At 44.9% G+C, this 15000-nt stretch overlaps 1 protein-coding gene and 1 non-coding gene across 2 annotated transcripts in view; both read left to right on the forward strand.

The window, feature by feature from the left end:
* The window catches only part of LOC143283507 (uncharacterized), a 151940-nt gene that overhangs the window by 80764 nt on the left and 56176 nt on the right, over positions 1–15000 (forward strand). The window lies entirely within an intron of this gene.
* On the forward strand, positions 13745–13863 carry LOC143283576 (5S ribosomal RNA). Its single transcript, XR_013055419.1, has one exon. It is a non-coding gene; the product is annotated as a 5S ribosomal RNA (ribosomal RNA).

The raw sequence follows: 15000 nt of genomic DNA on the forward strand, positions 1-15000 counted from the left end.
ACACAACAGCTACCTCTTAGGGTCCATAAGTGCAGGTGTCACATGCCATCCAGACAATACAACACAACACAACGGGTACTCCGAGGGTCATTTAGTGCAGGTGACACGGGACATTCGGCAGGCAGATCGATACAACATTCATTACAACCTCGTGGACCGGGGGGCAAGAGGAGTTAATTGGTGTGTGTGTGTGTGTGTTTGCCCTGGCTGGCCGCTAACCGTCAGTCGTGGACGGTGGCTAATGATGACAGCCGCTGTTGTCCCTGGTATCCTGTCCTCTGATGCCCCCCTCCCTGAGGGAAATGACATCGATACTTCTGTTTTTCTTTTTAAGCTTATGCCGTATGGCTTTTTTTGCTATCCTACCATCACACACACGCACATACATGAAGGTCCAAATCAATTGATGTATACCTTTCAGACACAGCAAAAAGGGCATATGACACACAAAACTGAAAAGCATTGAATAAAAAATAACCGAGCAGCAATCGGTCATTCTTTTACACTTCTTCTCTTCACTAAACCCCCACGCCCTCCAAAAATTATATTTGCAGCAAAACAAAAAATCATTTGGTGTATAAGGTTGCTGATTTTCTGTTGATTCCTTCGAACTTAGATTTGGGGACCCTGCTGACGCAGCAAAGCTGAAAATGAGAAGTACTAGACAGCCGGGCGAGCGGCCGTTGTGTCAACATTGTCGGAGCAGTGTCTGGGTGTATTGAGTGCTTTTATCAGACAGCAGTGCGCGCGCGTGTGTGTGTGTGTGTGTGTGTGATCGTCTCTTCCCTTTCTTATTTTCTGCCGTGCAGGTCCATTCATCATTTTTTATTTGTTTGTATGTTTATTTTATGTTGCTGTTGATGTTTTATAGTAAGCCTTTTATTTATTTTTTTCTGGACATGGTGATTGAACACTCTTTGATATGTTTTGTTGTTTGTTTGTTGCTCCAAGGAAATGTGAGGTGGCGGCTGGCAATTTCTTTTTGTATGTCTGTTGTTTTATATAACCGTGTGTATTATGTATGTTTATGTTATAATCGGATAGGTGTTTTTAATCCTCTGGTGGAAAAAAAAAAAAAGCGGGGAATGGCCTCGGTTTGAATGCGATTGTATTTGTGCCAGATATATCATTTCTAGCTTCCCAGGCGTGGTGGTTTGTTGTTGTTGTTTTTTTCTTCTTCTTGTGTTCCATGGGATCGATTTTTACACCTTTTTCCAGTCCTGATTTTTTTTTTTTAAGCCCTGTGTGGTTGGCTGGGCTATAATTAGCAACCCAGACAATGACAGTGGGGCCAGGTAAGAGCACAAAGGGCAGTAACCAGCTTTGATTGCCCTCCGGGTCGCTTGACTGTCGTTTTTTGAGGTCTGGGCAATGTCTTCAAATGAAATAGTGTATGGTTTTAGGTACGGTCCGGTCTGAGAGTGGGGAGGGTGGTAGTGGTAAGGAGGGATGGGGGGGAGGGAGGGTGGCATTGAGGGGGGTAGAACTGCCATAATTTAGTCATCAAGCGGGTCTAGAAATAGATCTTGTGCACACACCCACACGCTCAGGGGGGTCGCTCTTTGAGAGAGTACTTGTGTGGGTTAGTATCAAAGTCAGTTCAGAGTTGATATATACTGACTCTCTCTCTCTCTCTGAGTTTCTGTGTGTGTGTGTCTGCGCGCGCGCATTTGTGTGTGTGTGAGAGAGAGAGAGAGTGTGTGTGTGTGTGTGTGTGTGTAACTTTACCATGCTGCTTTATCAGTCCAGCTGTCCGACCTTTGCCAGTAAAGTGATGAAAATTGAGAGAAGTACAGAAACACACACACACACACACACACACACACACACACTAAACAAAAGTCATTCAAATCCCCGAACCCACACAGGGCCATTCAGGATTGTACACCTGTGGATGAAAAGCTGTCATCATTATCATTATTCATAACCGTCAACTATGACAGTCAGAACCTCCTACGAGAGTGCAGAAATGCCTTGCTGTTTTCTAAACAAAGGAAGTAGGGAACAAGTTTGGGGAGCCCTGAAATGGGGTTTAAGACCCATAAGCAAAAAGTTGTCAAGTTGTTCAGTTGTTGTTTTTTTTCTCCAGATCAAATCTTCAAGTTTGTTGAGAAAAACAAAAGAAAACAAAACAAAACAAAAAAAAAAAAAGCTGAGATGTTTTGTCCGATTTGATGAAACCTCAGCAACTAGAAGAGAGAGAGGCAAATAGACAGACGGGCAAATGGTGTTAAGTTAAGCACGTGTGCGCATGGTGGCCTAGTATTTAAAAAAAAAAAAATTTAAAAAATAAAAAGTTGAGCAATACTTAACTTTCTTTCTGTGTGTGCGTGTGTATAATTATGTATGTGTGTGTGACAATGCGGAACGAAATCCACATATGACAAGTCTTGTCACTTGTATTGAGTCTCAGAGAGAGGTAGGTAGAATAAGTAACAGGTGTATGTGTAGGTGAAGGCGTAGTTGGTGGGGGTGTGGGGGGGGGGGGAGGGGGGGGGGGCAGACAGGGCGATGGGGAGGGAGGGCCTTCTGTTTGTTGACACAACGGCGTGAATTCTCTTCATGCTTTAAAAAAAAAAAAAAAAAAATCACTTGAAGTATGCTGTTGCGCGGGAGGGGTGGTGGTCTTGCTAAACCTTGTGCCATACAACACCCACCTCTTCCTATACCCGTTTTACGAGTTTCTCCAGACATTGAAGAGGGAGGACGGATGGGGGGGGGCAGGGGGGGGGAGGATGTAGGTGCTTGGGGAATGGTGGGGAGTGGGGCAGGGAGGGAGGAAGGTCACATTCCAGAATAGACTCCCACCAGTCAAAGAGTGTTCATACACGTGAAGTCACTCACCCCGAACCGTCATGCCAGGGGGGTTTTGGAGAAGAAAAAGCTCAATATTTTCGTTATGAGCGGCGCCGTCGCACTGAATTGAACGTTTGCACACACACACACACACCACACACACACACACACACACACACACACCACACACACCACACACACACACACACACAGAGGTTTACCGCTGCCAACAGCTGAGAGCGAAGAGCTGCGCAGTTTTCCTTTGGATGACTGGTTGCTGTTGCTGTGTTTACCCCCAAACCCGATGTGTCCACCAACATACAAAGCAGACGTTTCTCAGGAGATGGATTGGCGGGTGGGTGGGTGACTGTGACGGTGACTGTGACTTTCTCTTTGACTCACCTCACCCGTAGCGATTGGGAAATCGAAGGTGTGTGTGCGTGTGTGTGTGTGTGTGTGTGTGTGTGTGCGTGTGTGTGTATGTGTGTGAGTTTGATAACCTCCCCTTGCTGCGTGCACGCAGTTGTCTCTGGGTTTGATTCTCGGTCAGTCGTCCAAGAAAACTTGTTACGCGTGTGTGTGTATGTGTGAAGCAAGTGTGAACTGAATTGCTACTGCTATTCTGAGTGATTTTTTTTTTTTTTTTTTTTTTTTTTTTTAATGCTCGTTGAAATATGAATGGTTGATTTCAAAATGTTCAGAAACGATCTTCGAAAATTACTTGTTTAACTCGTGGATTCGAAAAGTTTTTTTTTTAATTTAAAAAAAAAAAATTATTGTTTTTTTAATTTTTAGAATTACGAGGACAATTGTTGATTCCAATGGGTAATTTGTGTGAATTATGGAGACAATTTTGTTGATTCAAACAGGTATATAATGATTATACATGGAAGAAAATTCCTGAATCAAACAGGTATTTATGAACAGTGATGAAATGTTTCGCGGTGATTCAAACAAGGTATATATATATAGCCAGAAGGAAGTTTTATTGACTCAAAACGGGTGCTTGTAAATGTGATGATGAGGCCACCCGCATGGCGTGTGTCGCCAGCCCATATCAATTAACGCGTTGTCGTTCTGCTGGTGTTGGCGTCAGCTGTAGCGTGGTTGGTGGTGTGGCGGTATAAACGACTCTCGTTCCTCAGTGAAGTTTCTCCGGTGGGTGGAGTACGTGGGTTCAAATCTGCTCTCCTGCTCTTGACTTCCTTCAGTTGCTACTTTAAGAAAAAGGGGGGCTGCTGACCTGCTGTGAGGATTTTTTTTTTTTTTTTTTTTTCCTGAGAGGAGAATGCTCTCCCACTGTGTGTCGCGCGGCCTTGTAAGTTTAAGTTTGTTTCCTTGTTTTGTTTTTGTATCGTCTTTTTTTTTTTTTTTTTTTTTTTTCAGTTTTAGTGGATCTTTCTTGATACAGTGAGATTAGATGTAAGTTCGTGTGTATGTATGTATGAATGAATCTGTCTATCTGTTTGTCTATCTGTCTATCTTTCTAGAGATAGATTGTATACATAGAGAGGTTATATATATATAGAGAGAGAGGTTATATATATATATATATATATATATATATATATATATAGTGTGTGTGTGTGTGTGTGTGTGTGTGTGTGTGTGTGTGTGATAGATAGGTACATTGTGAGGAGCCGAGCGGTTGATGGTGGAAATAAGTGGGAGCCACGGGGAGGGGCTTTGGGGGAGGGTGGGGGGTGGGAGGCTCACAGGTCAATTTATGGCTCTAAAACATTTTTCTTTTAAACTATTGGGTAAGTGGAAAATCCCTGCCCATCTCTCTCTCTCTCTCTCTCTCTCTCTCTCTCTCTCTCTCTCCGCCTCTCTCTCTCTGCCTCTCCCTGTCTCTCTTTCTGTCTCTGTCTTTCTCTTGTCTCCGTCTCTGTCTCTCTCTGTCTCTACCTCTCTGTCTCTACCCCTCTCTCTCTCTCTCTCTCTCTCTCTATTTTATTCATTATGTAATATTTTTGTTAGTGGCCCACTCTGTTATGGGCCGGAGGCCTAACAAATAAACCATTGTCTTGTCTTGTCTTGTCTTGTCTCTCTCTCTGTCTCTCCTGCGTTAGCAGAAACTGACAACAAAACGAAAAGACATTGAAAACCTGTCCACCATCCTTGGCATAAGAAGAAAAAAAATGAATGATAGAAATAAACCCTACTGCAAGTGAGTATTTTGTTGTTGTTTTTTGTTTGCTTTGGATTTATTGGTGGGGGGATGGGGGGGGGGGGGGGGCAGTTGCCACAAACTTCAGCTGACATCAGATCGATATCAACATACAGAGCACACACCTTTTACATGATTAGGAGAAAAAAAAGTTTTTGCTCACATCACCGCTTGACACCTTTTTTTCTCATGAACACAGCTCCCAACACACACACACACACACACACACACACACACACACACACACACACACACTAAGCAAAAGATAAATGAGGTTGAAAGGGGGGAGGGGGGGATAGTGAGAGGTGAGGACAGAGTCAGACGTGTGTGTGTGTGTGTGTGTGTGTGAAGTCTGACGAAATGGTTAAATATAGGTTTGTCTAGGGGGACCACAAAAAAAAAAAAAAAACACCAAAAAAAACCATTGGCACCCAGCCCTGCTCCGACCCCACACCACACCACCCAAGAGTTAACTAGTTGTGTACATGTAGCTTAACTGTATCACAGTTCACCAGTCAGTGCTGTTTTTGTCCTCTGGTACGTACGTACGTACCTTATGGAGTGAGCAGAAAGGGAGTGAGTAGTGGTGTGTGTGTGTGTTTGAATGGAGATCGTTATCGTTTATTTATTTATAGTCTGTTCATGATGATGATATTAGACTGATTTTTATAGACACACCTCTCTTTTCCATAGAAAGATGATCCGATAAAATTTTTTTCTCTTTTTTTTTTTTTTATCAGCCGGGAAGCGTGCGCTGTGTGTGTGTGTGTGTGTGTGTGTGTGTGTGTGTGTGTCTGTCTGTCTGTTTGGATGGATGGAGAGAGTGTGTGTGTGTGGTTCAGTTTATGTGATACTGTTATGCCACAGTCATAGATATTCTAACCGCCGTTTTGCCGTGTCTCCATAATGTTAACGGGTGTGATCATACTCGATTTATTACACGATGTATCACAGAATTTAAAGACTGTCGATACTTTTCAATGACCATTCTATTCATGCTGTAAAATAAATGTATGGGAAGGATGTTTGTTGTTGTTGTTGTTGTTGTTTGTTGTTGTTTATAATTCTGTATTCAGCAAGATAAAATTAATGTGCATGGTCAGGAACATTCATCACACAAAATAAACACTGATGCGTTGAAGGGTGTTGCTTTTCATACCCGAAGCAAGGATCCGATCAATGAAGTCATGTTGGGTTGTGTGAGCAAGGTGATGTAGTTGATGATACTTGTTTAGTCCTGTTTGTTTTTGCTGTTTCGTCCCTGTGTCAGAATCAGTGCAACTTTCAAAAGTTGCAGTGGAACGCGACAGACTGATGTTGATTTATTTATGAGTTCGTTTCTGTGTTATTTAGCTGTTGTTCGTTCATATCGTTTTCTTTCTTTCTTTTGTTTTTTCTTTCTTTCTTTCAATATTTCTTTCTTTCTGGCTTTCTCTCTCTCTCTCTCTCTCTCTCTCTCTCTCTCTCTCTCTCTCTCTCTCTCTCTCTCTCTCTCTCTCCTTTCTTCCTTTCTTTTTATTTTTCTTTGATGTCAACTTATTTCTTTAAAAAAAAAAATATATATATATATATATATATATTGTCCTTTCTCTCTCTCTCTCTCTCTCTCTCTCTCTCTCTCTCTCTCTTTTCCGTACAAAGATGATCCGAGAAAATCTTTCGGGTTTTTTTTTTCTTTTTTCTTCTTTTCGTTTTTTTATTAGCCGGGAAGCGTGCACTGTGTGTGTGTGTGTGTGTGTGTGTGTGTGTGTGTGTGTGTATGTGTCTGTCTGTCTGGTTGTCTGGCTGGTTTGCTATTTGGCCTGCTGGTTGGACAAGTGCTTTCTTCCGGCAGAGAAAGAAGGACATCGATACGCGTTCGATCCGATTCCGTGTGATAAGGCGTCCTGTCCTCTGGGGGGGATTTGTCACGGATGACTGGTTGGTCAGCGTGCCCGAGTGGTGGCCTACGTGTGCTTGTCAGCGTGCATGGGGGTGTGAGATTTCCTTCTTCTTCTTCTTCTTCTACGGTTTTTTTTTTATTATTATCTTCTTTTTTATGTGGAACTTGTCACAGTACACCACAGTTGCAGATAAACACGACAACAAGAACACACACACATACAAACACACACACACACACACACACACACAAACACAAACACACACACAAACACATTCTCTCTCTCTCTCTCTCTCTCTCTCTCTCTCTCTCTCTCTCTCTCTCTCTCTCTCTCTCTCTCTCCTTTCTTCCTTTCTTTTTATTTTTCTTTTGTGTCAACTTATTTCTTTAAAAAATATATATTGTCCTTTTTTTTCTCTCTCTCTTTTCCGTACAAAGATGATTCGAGAAAATCTTTCGTTTTTTTTTTCTTCTTTCTTTTCGGTTTTTTTTTTTTATCAGCCGGGAAGCATGCGCTGTGTGTGTGTGTGTGTGTGTGTGTGTGTATGTGTGTGTCTGTTTGGCTGTCTGGTTGGTTTGCTATTTGGCCTGCTGGTTGGACAAGTGCTTTCTTCCGGCAGAGAAAGGAGGACATCGATACGCGTTCGATCCGATTCCGTGTGATAAGGCGTCCTGTCCTCTGGGGGGGATTTGTCACGGATGACTGGTTGGTCAGCGTGCCCGAGTGGTGGCCTACGTGTGCTTGTCAGCGTGCATGGGGGTGTGAGATTTCCTTCTTCTTCTTCTTCTTCTTCTTCTTCTTCTTCCTCTTCTTTTTCTACGGTTTTTTATTATTTTTATTATTATTATTATTTTTTTACGTGGAATTTGTCACAGTACACCACAGTTGCAGATAAACACGACAACAAGAACACACACACATACAAACACACACACACACACACACACACACACACACACACACACACACACACACTCACAAACACACACACACAAACACATTCTCTCTCTCTCTCTCTCTCTCTCTCTCTCTCTCTCTCTCTCTCTCTCTCTCTCTCTCTCTCACTAATTCTCATCATCACTCAGATGCCACAGTGAAACACGCACACGCGCACACACACACTACTTTCTCACCACCCCCCCGCCCCCCACCAAACACACACGTGCGCGCGCGCGCACGCACGCACGCACGCACACACACACACACACACACACACACACACACATACAATCGATAACAAATAAAAACGAATTAACCCCGTAGCCGAACGTTCAAACCCTGTCCCCCTCCCACCCCACTTCCACCCCTTACCCCCCTCCCCTCCCCCCCCCTACCCCCCACCCCTCTTTATAGGGAAATAGATCGCGCGCGAGGGTCACACCCTCAATCGTACGATACGCTGGGTGGGCCACCCAACCTTGAGGCACCACGGCCACCCAATACAGGTAACTCACACAATCCCCCAGCTACTGTGTCGGGTTGTGGTAAATAAGAGTGGAGTAATATGTTAGTCACGTGCCAAAAAAAACAAAAAACAAAAAAACAAAAACAAAAAAAACCAAACCTTTGCCAACAGTTTCAATTTCAAGGGAGGTGTCAAAGCGTTCAGACTGATCCATATATACGATACACTGCATCCTCGTTTGAATCCAACACGCTTGTCAAGGGGTTGGACTAAAGTCAAGGCAAGGCAAGGCAAGGCAAGTTTTATTTTCCAAATAAAACCCATAGAGGGTACATGAAAATATGGAAATGCACCATGATACCAGTTAGGTAGTATGAATACTTTTTGTTACAAAAAAACACACCAAAAAAAAACAAAAAAACCCACAAAAAAAACATCAAGGATGCTTTTAAGGTACGACATAATTATGCTTCCCCCCCCCCCCTCTCTCTCTCTCTCCCTCTCTCTTCCTCTCTGTCTCTCCCCACCCTTACCTTCTCCATCTCCCAGACTGACTCGCATGCGCGACCGCACACATTCACATACAAACACACACAGCAACAACTACTACTACTTCTAACACACACACACACACACACACACACACACACACACACACACACACACACAATCAAGAGAGCAAGTGTGCGACGACAAAACACAACCACTCCCTTAATTCCCCCCCCCCCCCCCCCCCCCCCCCCCCCAAAAAAAAAAATCGATTTCTTTAATCGATAACCTCGCAACGGCCAGGACGCTCTCAGAAACGATAAAGCCGAGTTAGATAGGTAGGTAGCGAGTGGGCTTGAAAAGAAACCAACGCGTTACTATTGCTAGACGCTCGACATATGGCTTGGCAGGAGTCAAGTCATTATGATTCGGCAACTCATCAGGGGGCCGGCCCTTACTTTGCATAGGGGGGTGGTTCGATATGTTGGATGGGGTGGTGGGTGGGTCGGGTAAGTGTTAGGGTCACTGTTGCTGTCTTTGTTTCGGCTTTGGGGGGGTGAGGGGGGGGGGGTGCGGGAGGGCTGGGGGGGGGGGGGGGGGGGGGGGGGGGGGGGGGTGGAGTCCATCGTAGGGTATAGAGTTGGCGAGCGAATGCATTGACCTGTATTGAAACGTGTACTAGCAGTAATTGTTGTTGAGTAAGTAGGGACATGTGGAGAGAGAGAGAGAGAAGGGGGGGGGGGGGAAGGGGAGGTTGTGCTGTGGAGAGAATGAGAAAGGAAGGGAGAGAAGGTAAGAGAGCTGAGAGACCTCGTGATTGTGCTGTCTCTCTCTCTCTCTTTCTCTCTCTTTCTCTCTCCCTCTCTGGGCTTGAGAAAGGGACTTTCTTACTCTTTGTTTTCTCCCCCTTCTGTGACGGGTGAGTTACCCGTTGGTAATTTTTAGTGTTGTGTGCCTATTGTTGTCTATTGTTTTGTGTGTTATATATGATCATGTCTTGTTCGGGTAAGTATTAAATCTTCATTCAAACTCTGGTGAAAAACTGGCTGAATGGTCAACGTCAGAGGCATGTTCATGGTTAATGTGCAAGCGCAGTGCTGATTGGCTGAAAAGTGGAAGCAACTGTGGCTTGGGGTCTGATGTTTAGAGCAGAGGTTTGCTATTGGTCATTGCTCTGACCTGACCTAAATCTATTGTTGCCATTGGTTATCACTCAGAAACAGCTTTGGCCAGACGGTGTTTTATTTGAAAGTGGGTATTGGTTGTTCCTCTCATCTGACCTACTTCCGTTGTTGACACTGGCTATGATTTATCACCCAGAAACAGCTATGACCAGGTGGTGATTTATTTGAGGTTGGTATTGGTGATTGCTCTGACCAGACATAATGTCATTGTTGTCGGTGGTAATAATCCCAAAAAAACAACCATGACCAGTTGCTATATTATTTGAGATTGCTCTTGGTCATTGTTATGACCTGACCTAATTCGAATGTTGTCATTGGTCATCACCTCAAAACAGCTGTGGCCAGCTAGCTGGTCTTTTATTTGAGGGGGGTCTTGGTCATTCTCCTGTCCTGACCCAGTTCCCCGTGTTGTCGTCGGCTGCCACCCAGAAATAACTGTGGTCAGCTGGTGGTGGATAATTATGTGGTGGCGTCTTGGGTCATTGCTCTGCCCTGACCGAATTCCAGATGGTCCACACATTATTTCTTTTTGTTTTCTTCTTCTTCTTCGTTCGTAGGTTGCAACTCCCACGTTTACTCGTATGTACACGGGGGGGCTTTTATGTGCATGACCGTTTTTACCCCACCGTGTAGGCAGCCATACTCCGTTTTCGGGGATTCTATGTGTTTTGTTTTTCCTGCTGTGCAGACAGCTGCTTGTTCATTGTTTGTCATCGGGAATTCCTTCAGAGTGTTTGTCTTGTCTTCCTTGTGTGTGTGTGTATGTGTGTATGTGTATGTGTATGAGTGTGCGTAGGTGCGTGCGTGCCTCTATGTACGCCAGCGCGCATGTTTATGCTGAACTAGCTGTAACCTGGTATGCTGACCACTTTGAACATTCATAAATATATGCTTTTTTTTTTTGCTTTTTTTTTAATCGTCTGTTTGGAGTGGATCAGTTGCCTAATTCAGCGATGAGGGCAAACATTGCATTCAGATGACAAAACACACAGGCACACTTCTTTATCAGAACCGATCAAACTCAAATAACGTGCCAGTTGTAATCACATACTTGCGACATTCGGGTGGGTGTGTGTGTTGGGGGAGGGGGGGCGGGGGTAAGCAAATTGGGCTTTTTTCATCTATAACCTATTTTCACCAGCTTTAGAATCGGCATCACCTTTTTGTTTTTATTTTTTTATTTTTGTTTATTTATTTTTTTTAAAGATTTTGATGTTCACAAACCTCTTTTCAAGAACAGACCATTTAGAACCTGCATCTCCTTTTTTAAAACGTCTGTTTTTTCCCACCCAAGTGCTAGTTCATGTTGTCGTTTGTTAGATTTGATGATCCGTGTCTTTCGTTGAACTTAATACTTTTGTTTTGATTCAGTTCTGAAACAAGGTCCAGTCCCAGTCTCTCCTCTTTTTCTGTCTCTGTCTCTCTCTGTCAGTCTCGCTTGCTCGCTCTCTCTTTCTGTGATTCTCTCTCTCTTTCTCAGTTTATCAATTTATCTATCAAACTGTTTATCTATCGATTTATCTTTCAGAGTTTAATGTTCTCCCTGACTTTTTTTTTCTCTTATGTCTGTGTGTTTCTGTTTGTCTCTGTCTCTCTGTCTTTGTATATCTCTCTCTTTCTTTGGGTCTCTTTTTCTCCCGCCGTCGCCCCCCGCCCCCCTCCACCTTCTCTCTGTCCCCCTTTCTCTCTTCCCCCCCCCGATTTTCTCTTTATAAAGTGTCTTTGTGTCTGTCTCTGTCTCTGTCTCTCGTCCTTTCTCTTTGTCTTTGTCTCTGTTTGCTTCACACACACACACACACACACACACACACACACACACACACACACACACAGGAAGCCAATAATATGAAAGTTCTTTGTGTTTCCCAGAGACAAGTCCAGTCTTGACGGTAGGCTTTCTACATAAAGCAGACAAGAAGGGATTAAAAAAAAAAAAGGAGAGTTGTGGTAGGCTTGAGGCTAATTAAACTTAAAGTTTAATGTATCCTTAATTAAGGGCAGGTTTTTTTCAGTTGCTGGGGTACTGGTTTTGTCTGACGGCTGAAGGTTTATTGCTCGAGGAGGTGGAGTATCGGGTGTCTTGTCTATCTGTCCGGATGTGAGGTCCATCTGGCGTTCCATTGGCGGGTCCTGGGTGTGGGTCTGTCCGGGTGTGAGGTCCGTCTGGCTTTCCAGTGGAGAGTCCTGGGTGTGTGTCTACCTGTCTGTCCAGGTGTAAGGTCCATCTGGCGTTCCGAGGGAGAGTCCTGGGTGTTTGCCTACCTGTCTGTCCGGGTGTGAGGTCCACTTGGCGTTCCATTGGAGAGTCCTGGGTGTGTGTCTGCCCAGCTGTGAGGTCCATCTGGCGTTCCATTGGAGAGTCCTGGGTGTGTATGTTCGGGTGTGAGGTCCATCTGGCATTCCATTGGAGAGTTCTGTGTGTGTTGTCTGGGTGTGAGGTCCATCTGGCGTTCCATTGGAGAGTCCTGGGTGTGTGCGTGTGTTTCTGTCTGGGTGTGAAGTCTATCTGGTGTTGCAAGAGAGAGTCCTGGGTCTGTGTCTACCTGTCTGTCCGGGTGTGAGGTCCATCTGGCGTTCTATTGGAGAGTCCTGTGTGTGTGTGTGTGTGTGTGTGTGATGTTGGCTTTGGTATTGTTATTATTATTGTAATTGTTTTGGTTGCTCAGGTTTAGTGATTGAACATTGCGTCCTCAGTGATTCACGATTTAATGCCCCCACCCATCCCCTTTACACACACACACACACACACATACTCTCTCTCTCTCTCGCTCTCTCTCGCTGTCTAGCTCTGTCACTGTCTGTCTGTCTGTCTGTCTCTCTCTCTCTCTCTCTAGCTCTGTTTCTGTCTGCCCCCCCCCTCTCTCTCTCTTGCTCTCTCTCGTTTTCTCGCTCTCCAGCTCTGTCTGTCTCTCTCTCTCTCTCTCTCTCTCTCTCTCTCTCTTCCCTCAAAATCACACTCTGTAAAATAATTACGCGTGTGATCTCATATGTAAGATAGAAAGTGCGGGCGTACATGTGTGTGTGCGTGTGCGTGTGTGTGTGTGTGTGTGTGTGTGTGTGTGTGCGTGCGTGCGTGTGTGTGTGTAACTCGCGTGTGTTCGGCAGTTACTTTGTGGTGACAAAGCAGTGTATACAATGAGAGGCAGCGAGATTGGGAATGCTGAACTAATGATTTAAATTATAGACTGTAGCCGGCGGGTCTCTAATTTCAGTCTCAACTGGTGTGTTCGTGCTGAATGGTATTTTGTTCGGCGACAGAATTCGTTTCGGACTGTGATCATGGCAGGACAAAAGCAGGTCGAAGCCTGAGTGAATATATACTTTGTGTGTGTATGTGTGTTTGTGCATGTATTTTGCACGCTCGGGCTTTCACTTGTTTGGCGTGCGTGAGTGAATTACGTGCGTGTACATTGTTTAAGTGCGTTCGTGCGCGCGCGCGTGTGTGTGTGTGCATGTGCGCGCATAGCAGGGCAAGAGATGGTTGGAGCTTGCATGAATATATACTCTGTGTGAGTGTTGGAGGGGGTGGGGGTGGGGCAAGGGGGGGGGGGGGGCGTGTTTTTGTATGTTTCTTGCACGCTCGTACTTGCACTTGTTGGCGTGCATGATAGTAAAGTGCATTCGTGTGTGTGTGTGTGTGTGTGTGGTGTGCGTGAATCACACTTGTAAATCACTTCCGTTGGTTCTGATGAGTTGAGTAGAACCATCGAGCTCAATAGGGTAAAACCCTTTCCCCTCCCCTCCCATTGAAAAAAAAAGTTTTAAAAAAACGATGATGATAAAATGAAATAAATGAAAATACACAATAATGGTTATTGCCAACGGCCATACCACGTTGAAAACACCGTTTCTCGTCCGATCACCGAAGTTAAGCAACGTCGGGCCCGGTTAGTACTTGGATGGGTGACCGCCTGGGAACACCGGGTGCTGTTGGCATTCCCTTGTCTCAAGGCCTGACTAAGCGCGTTGGGTTACGCTGCTGGTCAGGCATCTGCTTGGCAGATGTGGTGTAGCGTATGTGGATTTGTCCGAACGCAGTGACGCCTCCTTGAGCTACTGAAACTGAAACTGGTAAGGACAATAACAACTCACGCGTTTAGTTATAAAGTATCTTCCGCTTAATAAGTGTACTCCTTGACCTTTTTTTTTTTTTTTTTTTTAATAGAGACCTCATGATTGCTGCAGACAAACATGTTTGTCAGTGAAGGTTGCCATCATGTCAGTCAGATAAAACGTGAGCCAAAAGGTCAGGATGTCAGTCCGCCATTCTTTGTTGGGACTTCTTCCTCATTGGGACTGCCTTACACTTTTTGTTCAGTAAAGTCAAGGAAGGGCACACCGAAACGTAATTTCTGCACTTACACGTTCAACCCATGCCACGCCCACACAGATCTCTTTCCTCAAAAGTTCCAACTGTTGAGGGGGTTAACGTCACGGACTGGACTGTACAAGCGATTCCAAGCCGTGCTGAGTTCGCTATAGTGTTCAGAATTTCGCGGGGTATGCAGTTAATTTCGTAGACTTTGGGAAAATTTATAACGCTGAAGCAAGCTTAACGCTGTTGAGATCAGTTCATACAGCCCAGTTCTAGATTGCAGTCTGTGTGACTTGTGAAAGAAGAAGAAGAAGAAGAAATAAAAGGTACGGCTAGTTTGGGGAGCATGTCTGACTTCCCCCAGGTCTAAGTTCCCCCCCTGAGGTTATGTTCTTCTTGGTCTGTGTTCCCCTTGATCCGTGTTTACCCAGGTCTGTATTCCCCCGTGTCTATATTCCCTCAGGTCTATGTTTCCTTGGGTCTGTGTTTCCTCCCCCTAGGTCTTTGTTTCATCGTGCTGTTTTGGATGTGTTTTTTTTGGGGGGGGGGGGGGGGGGGGGAGCAGAGCCCCGGAGGAACTTAGACCTGGCTTGAAGTAACTTTGGAGGAACATAGACCAGGGATGGCAGAGAATCGGGGGAACACAGGGATGACTCCCACAATCCGCACGCCCCCCCACCACGCCCCCCCTTCCCCCTCCACCCCCTCCCAGGTCTTTGTGTCATCGTACTGTTTTGGGCAGTGGTCACAGACATGGA

Source organism: Babylonia areolata, chromosome 6 (assembly GCF_041734735.1).
Source record: "Babylonia areolata isolate BAREFJ2019XMU chromosome 6, ASM4173473v1, whole genome shotgun sequence".
NCBI lineage: Eukaryota > Metazoa > Mollusca > Gastropoda > Neogastropoda > Buccinidae > Babylonia > Babylonia areolata.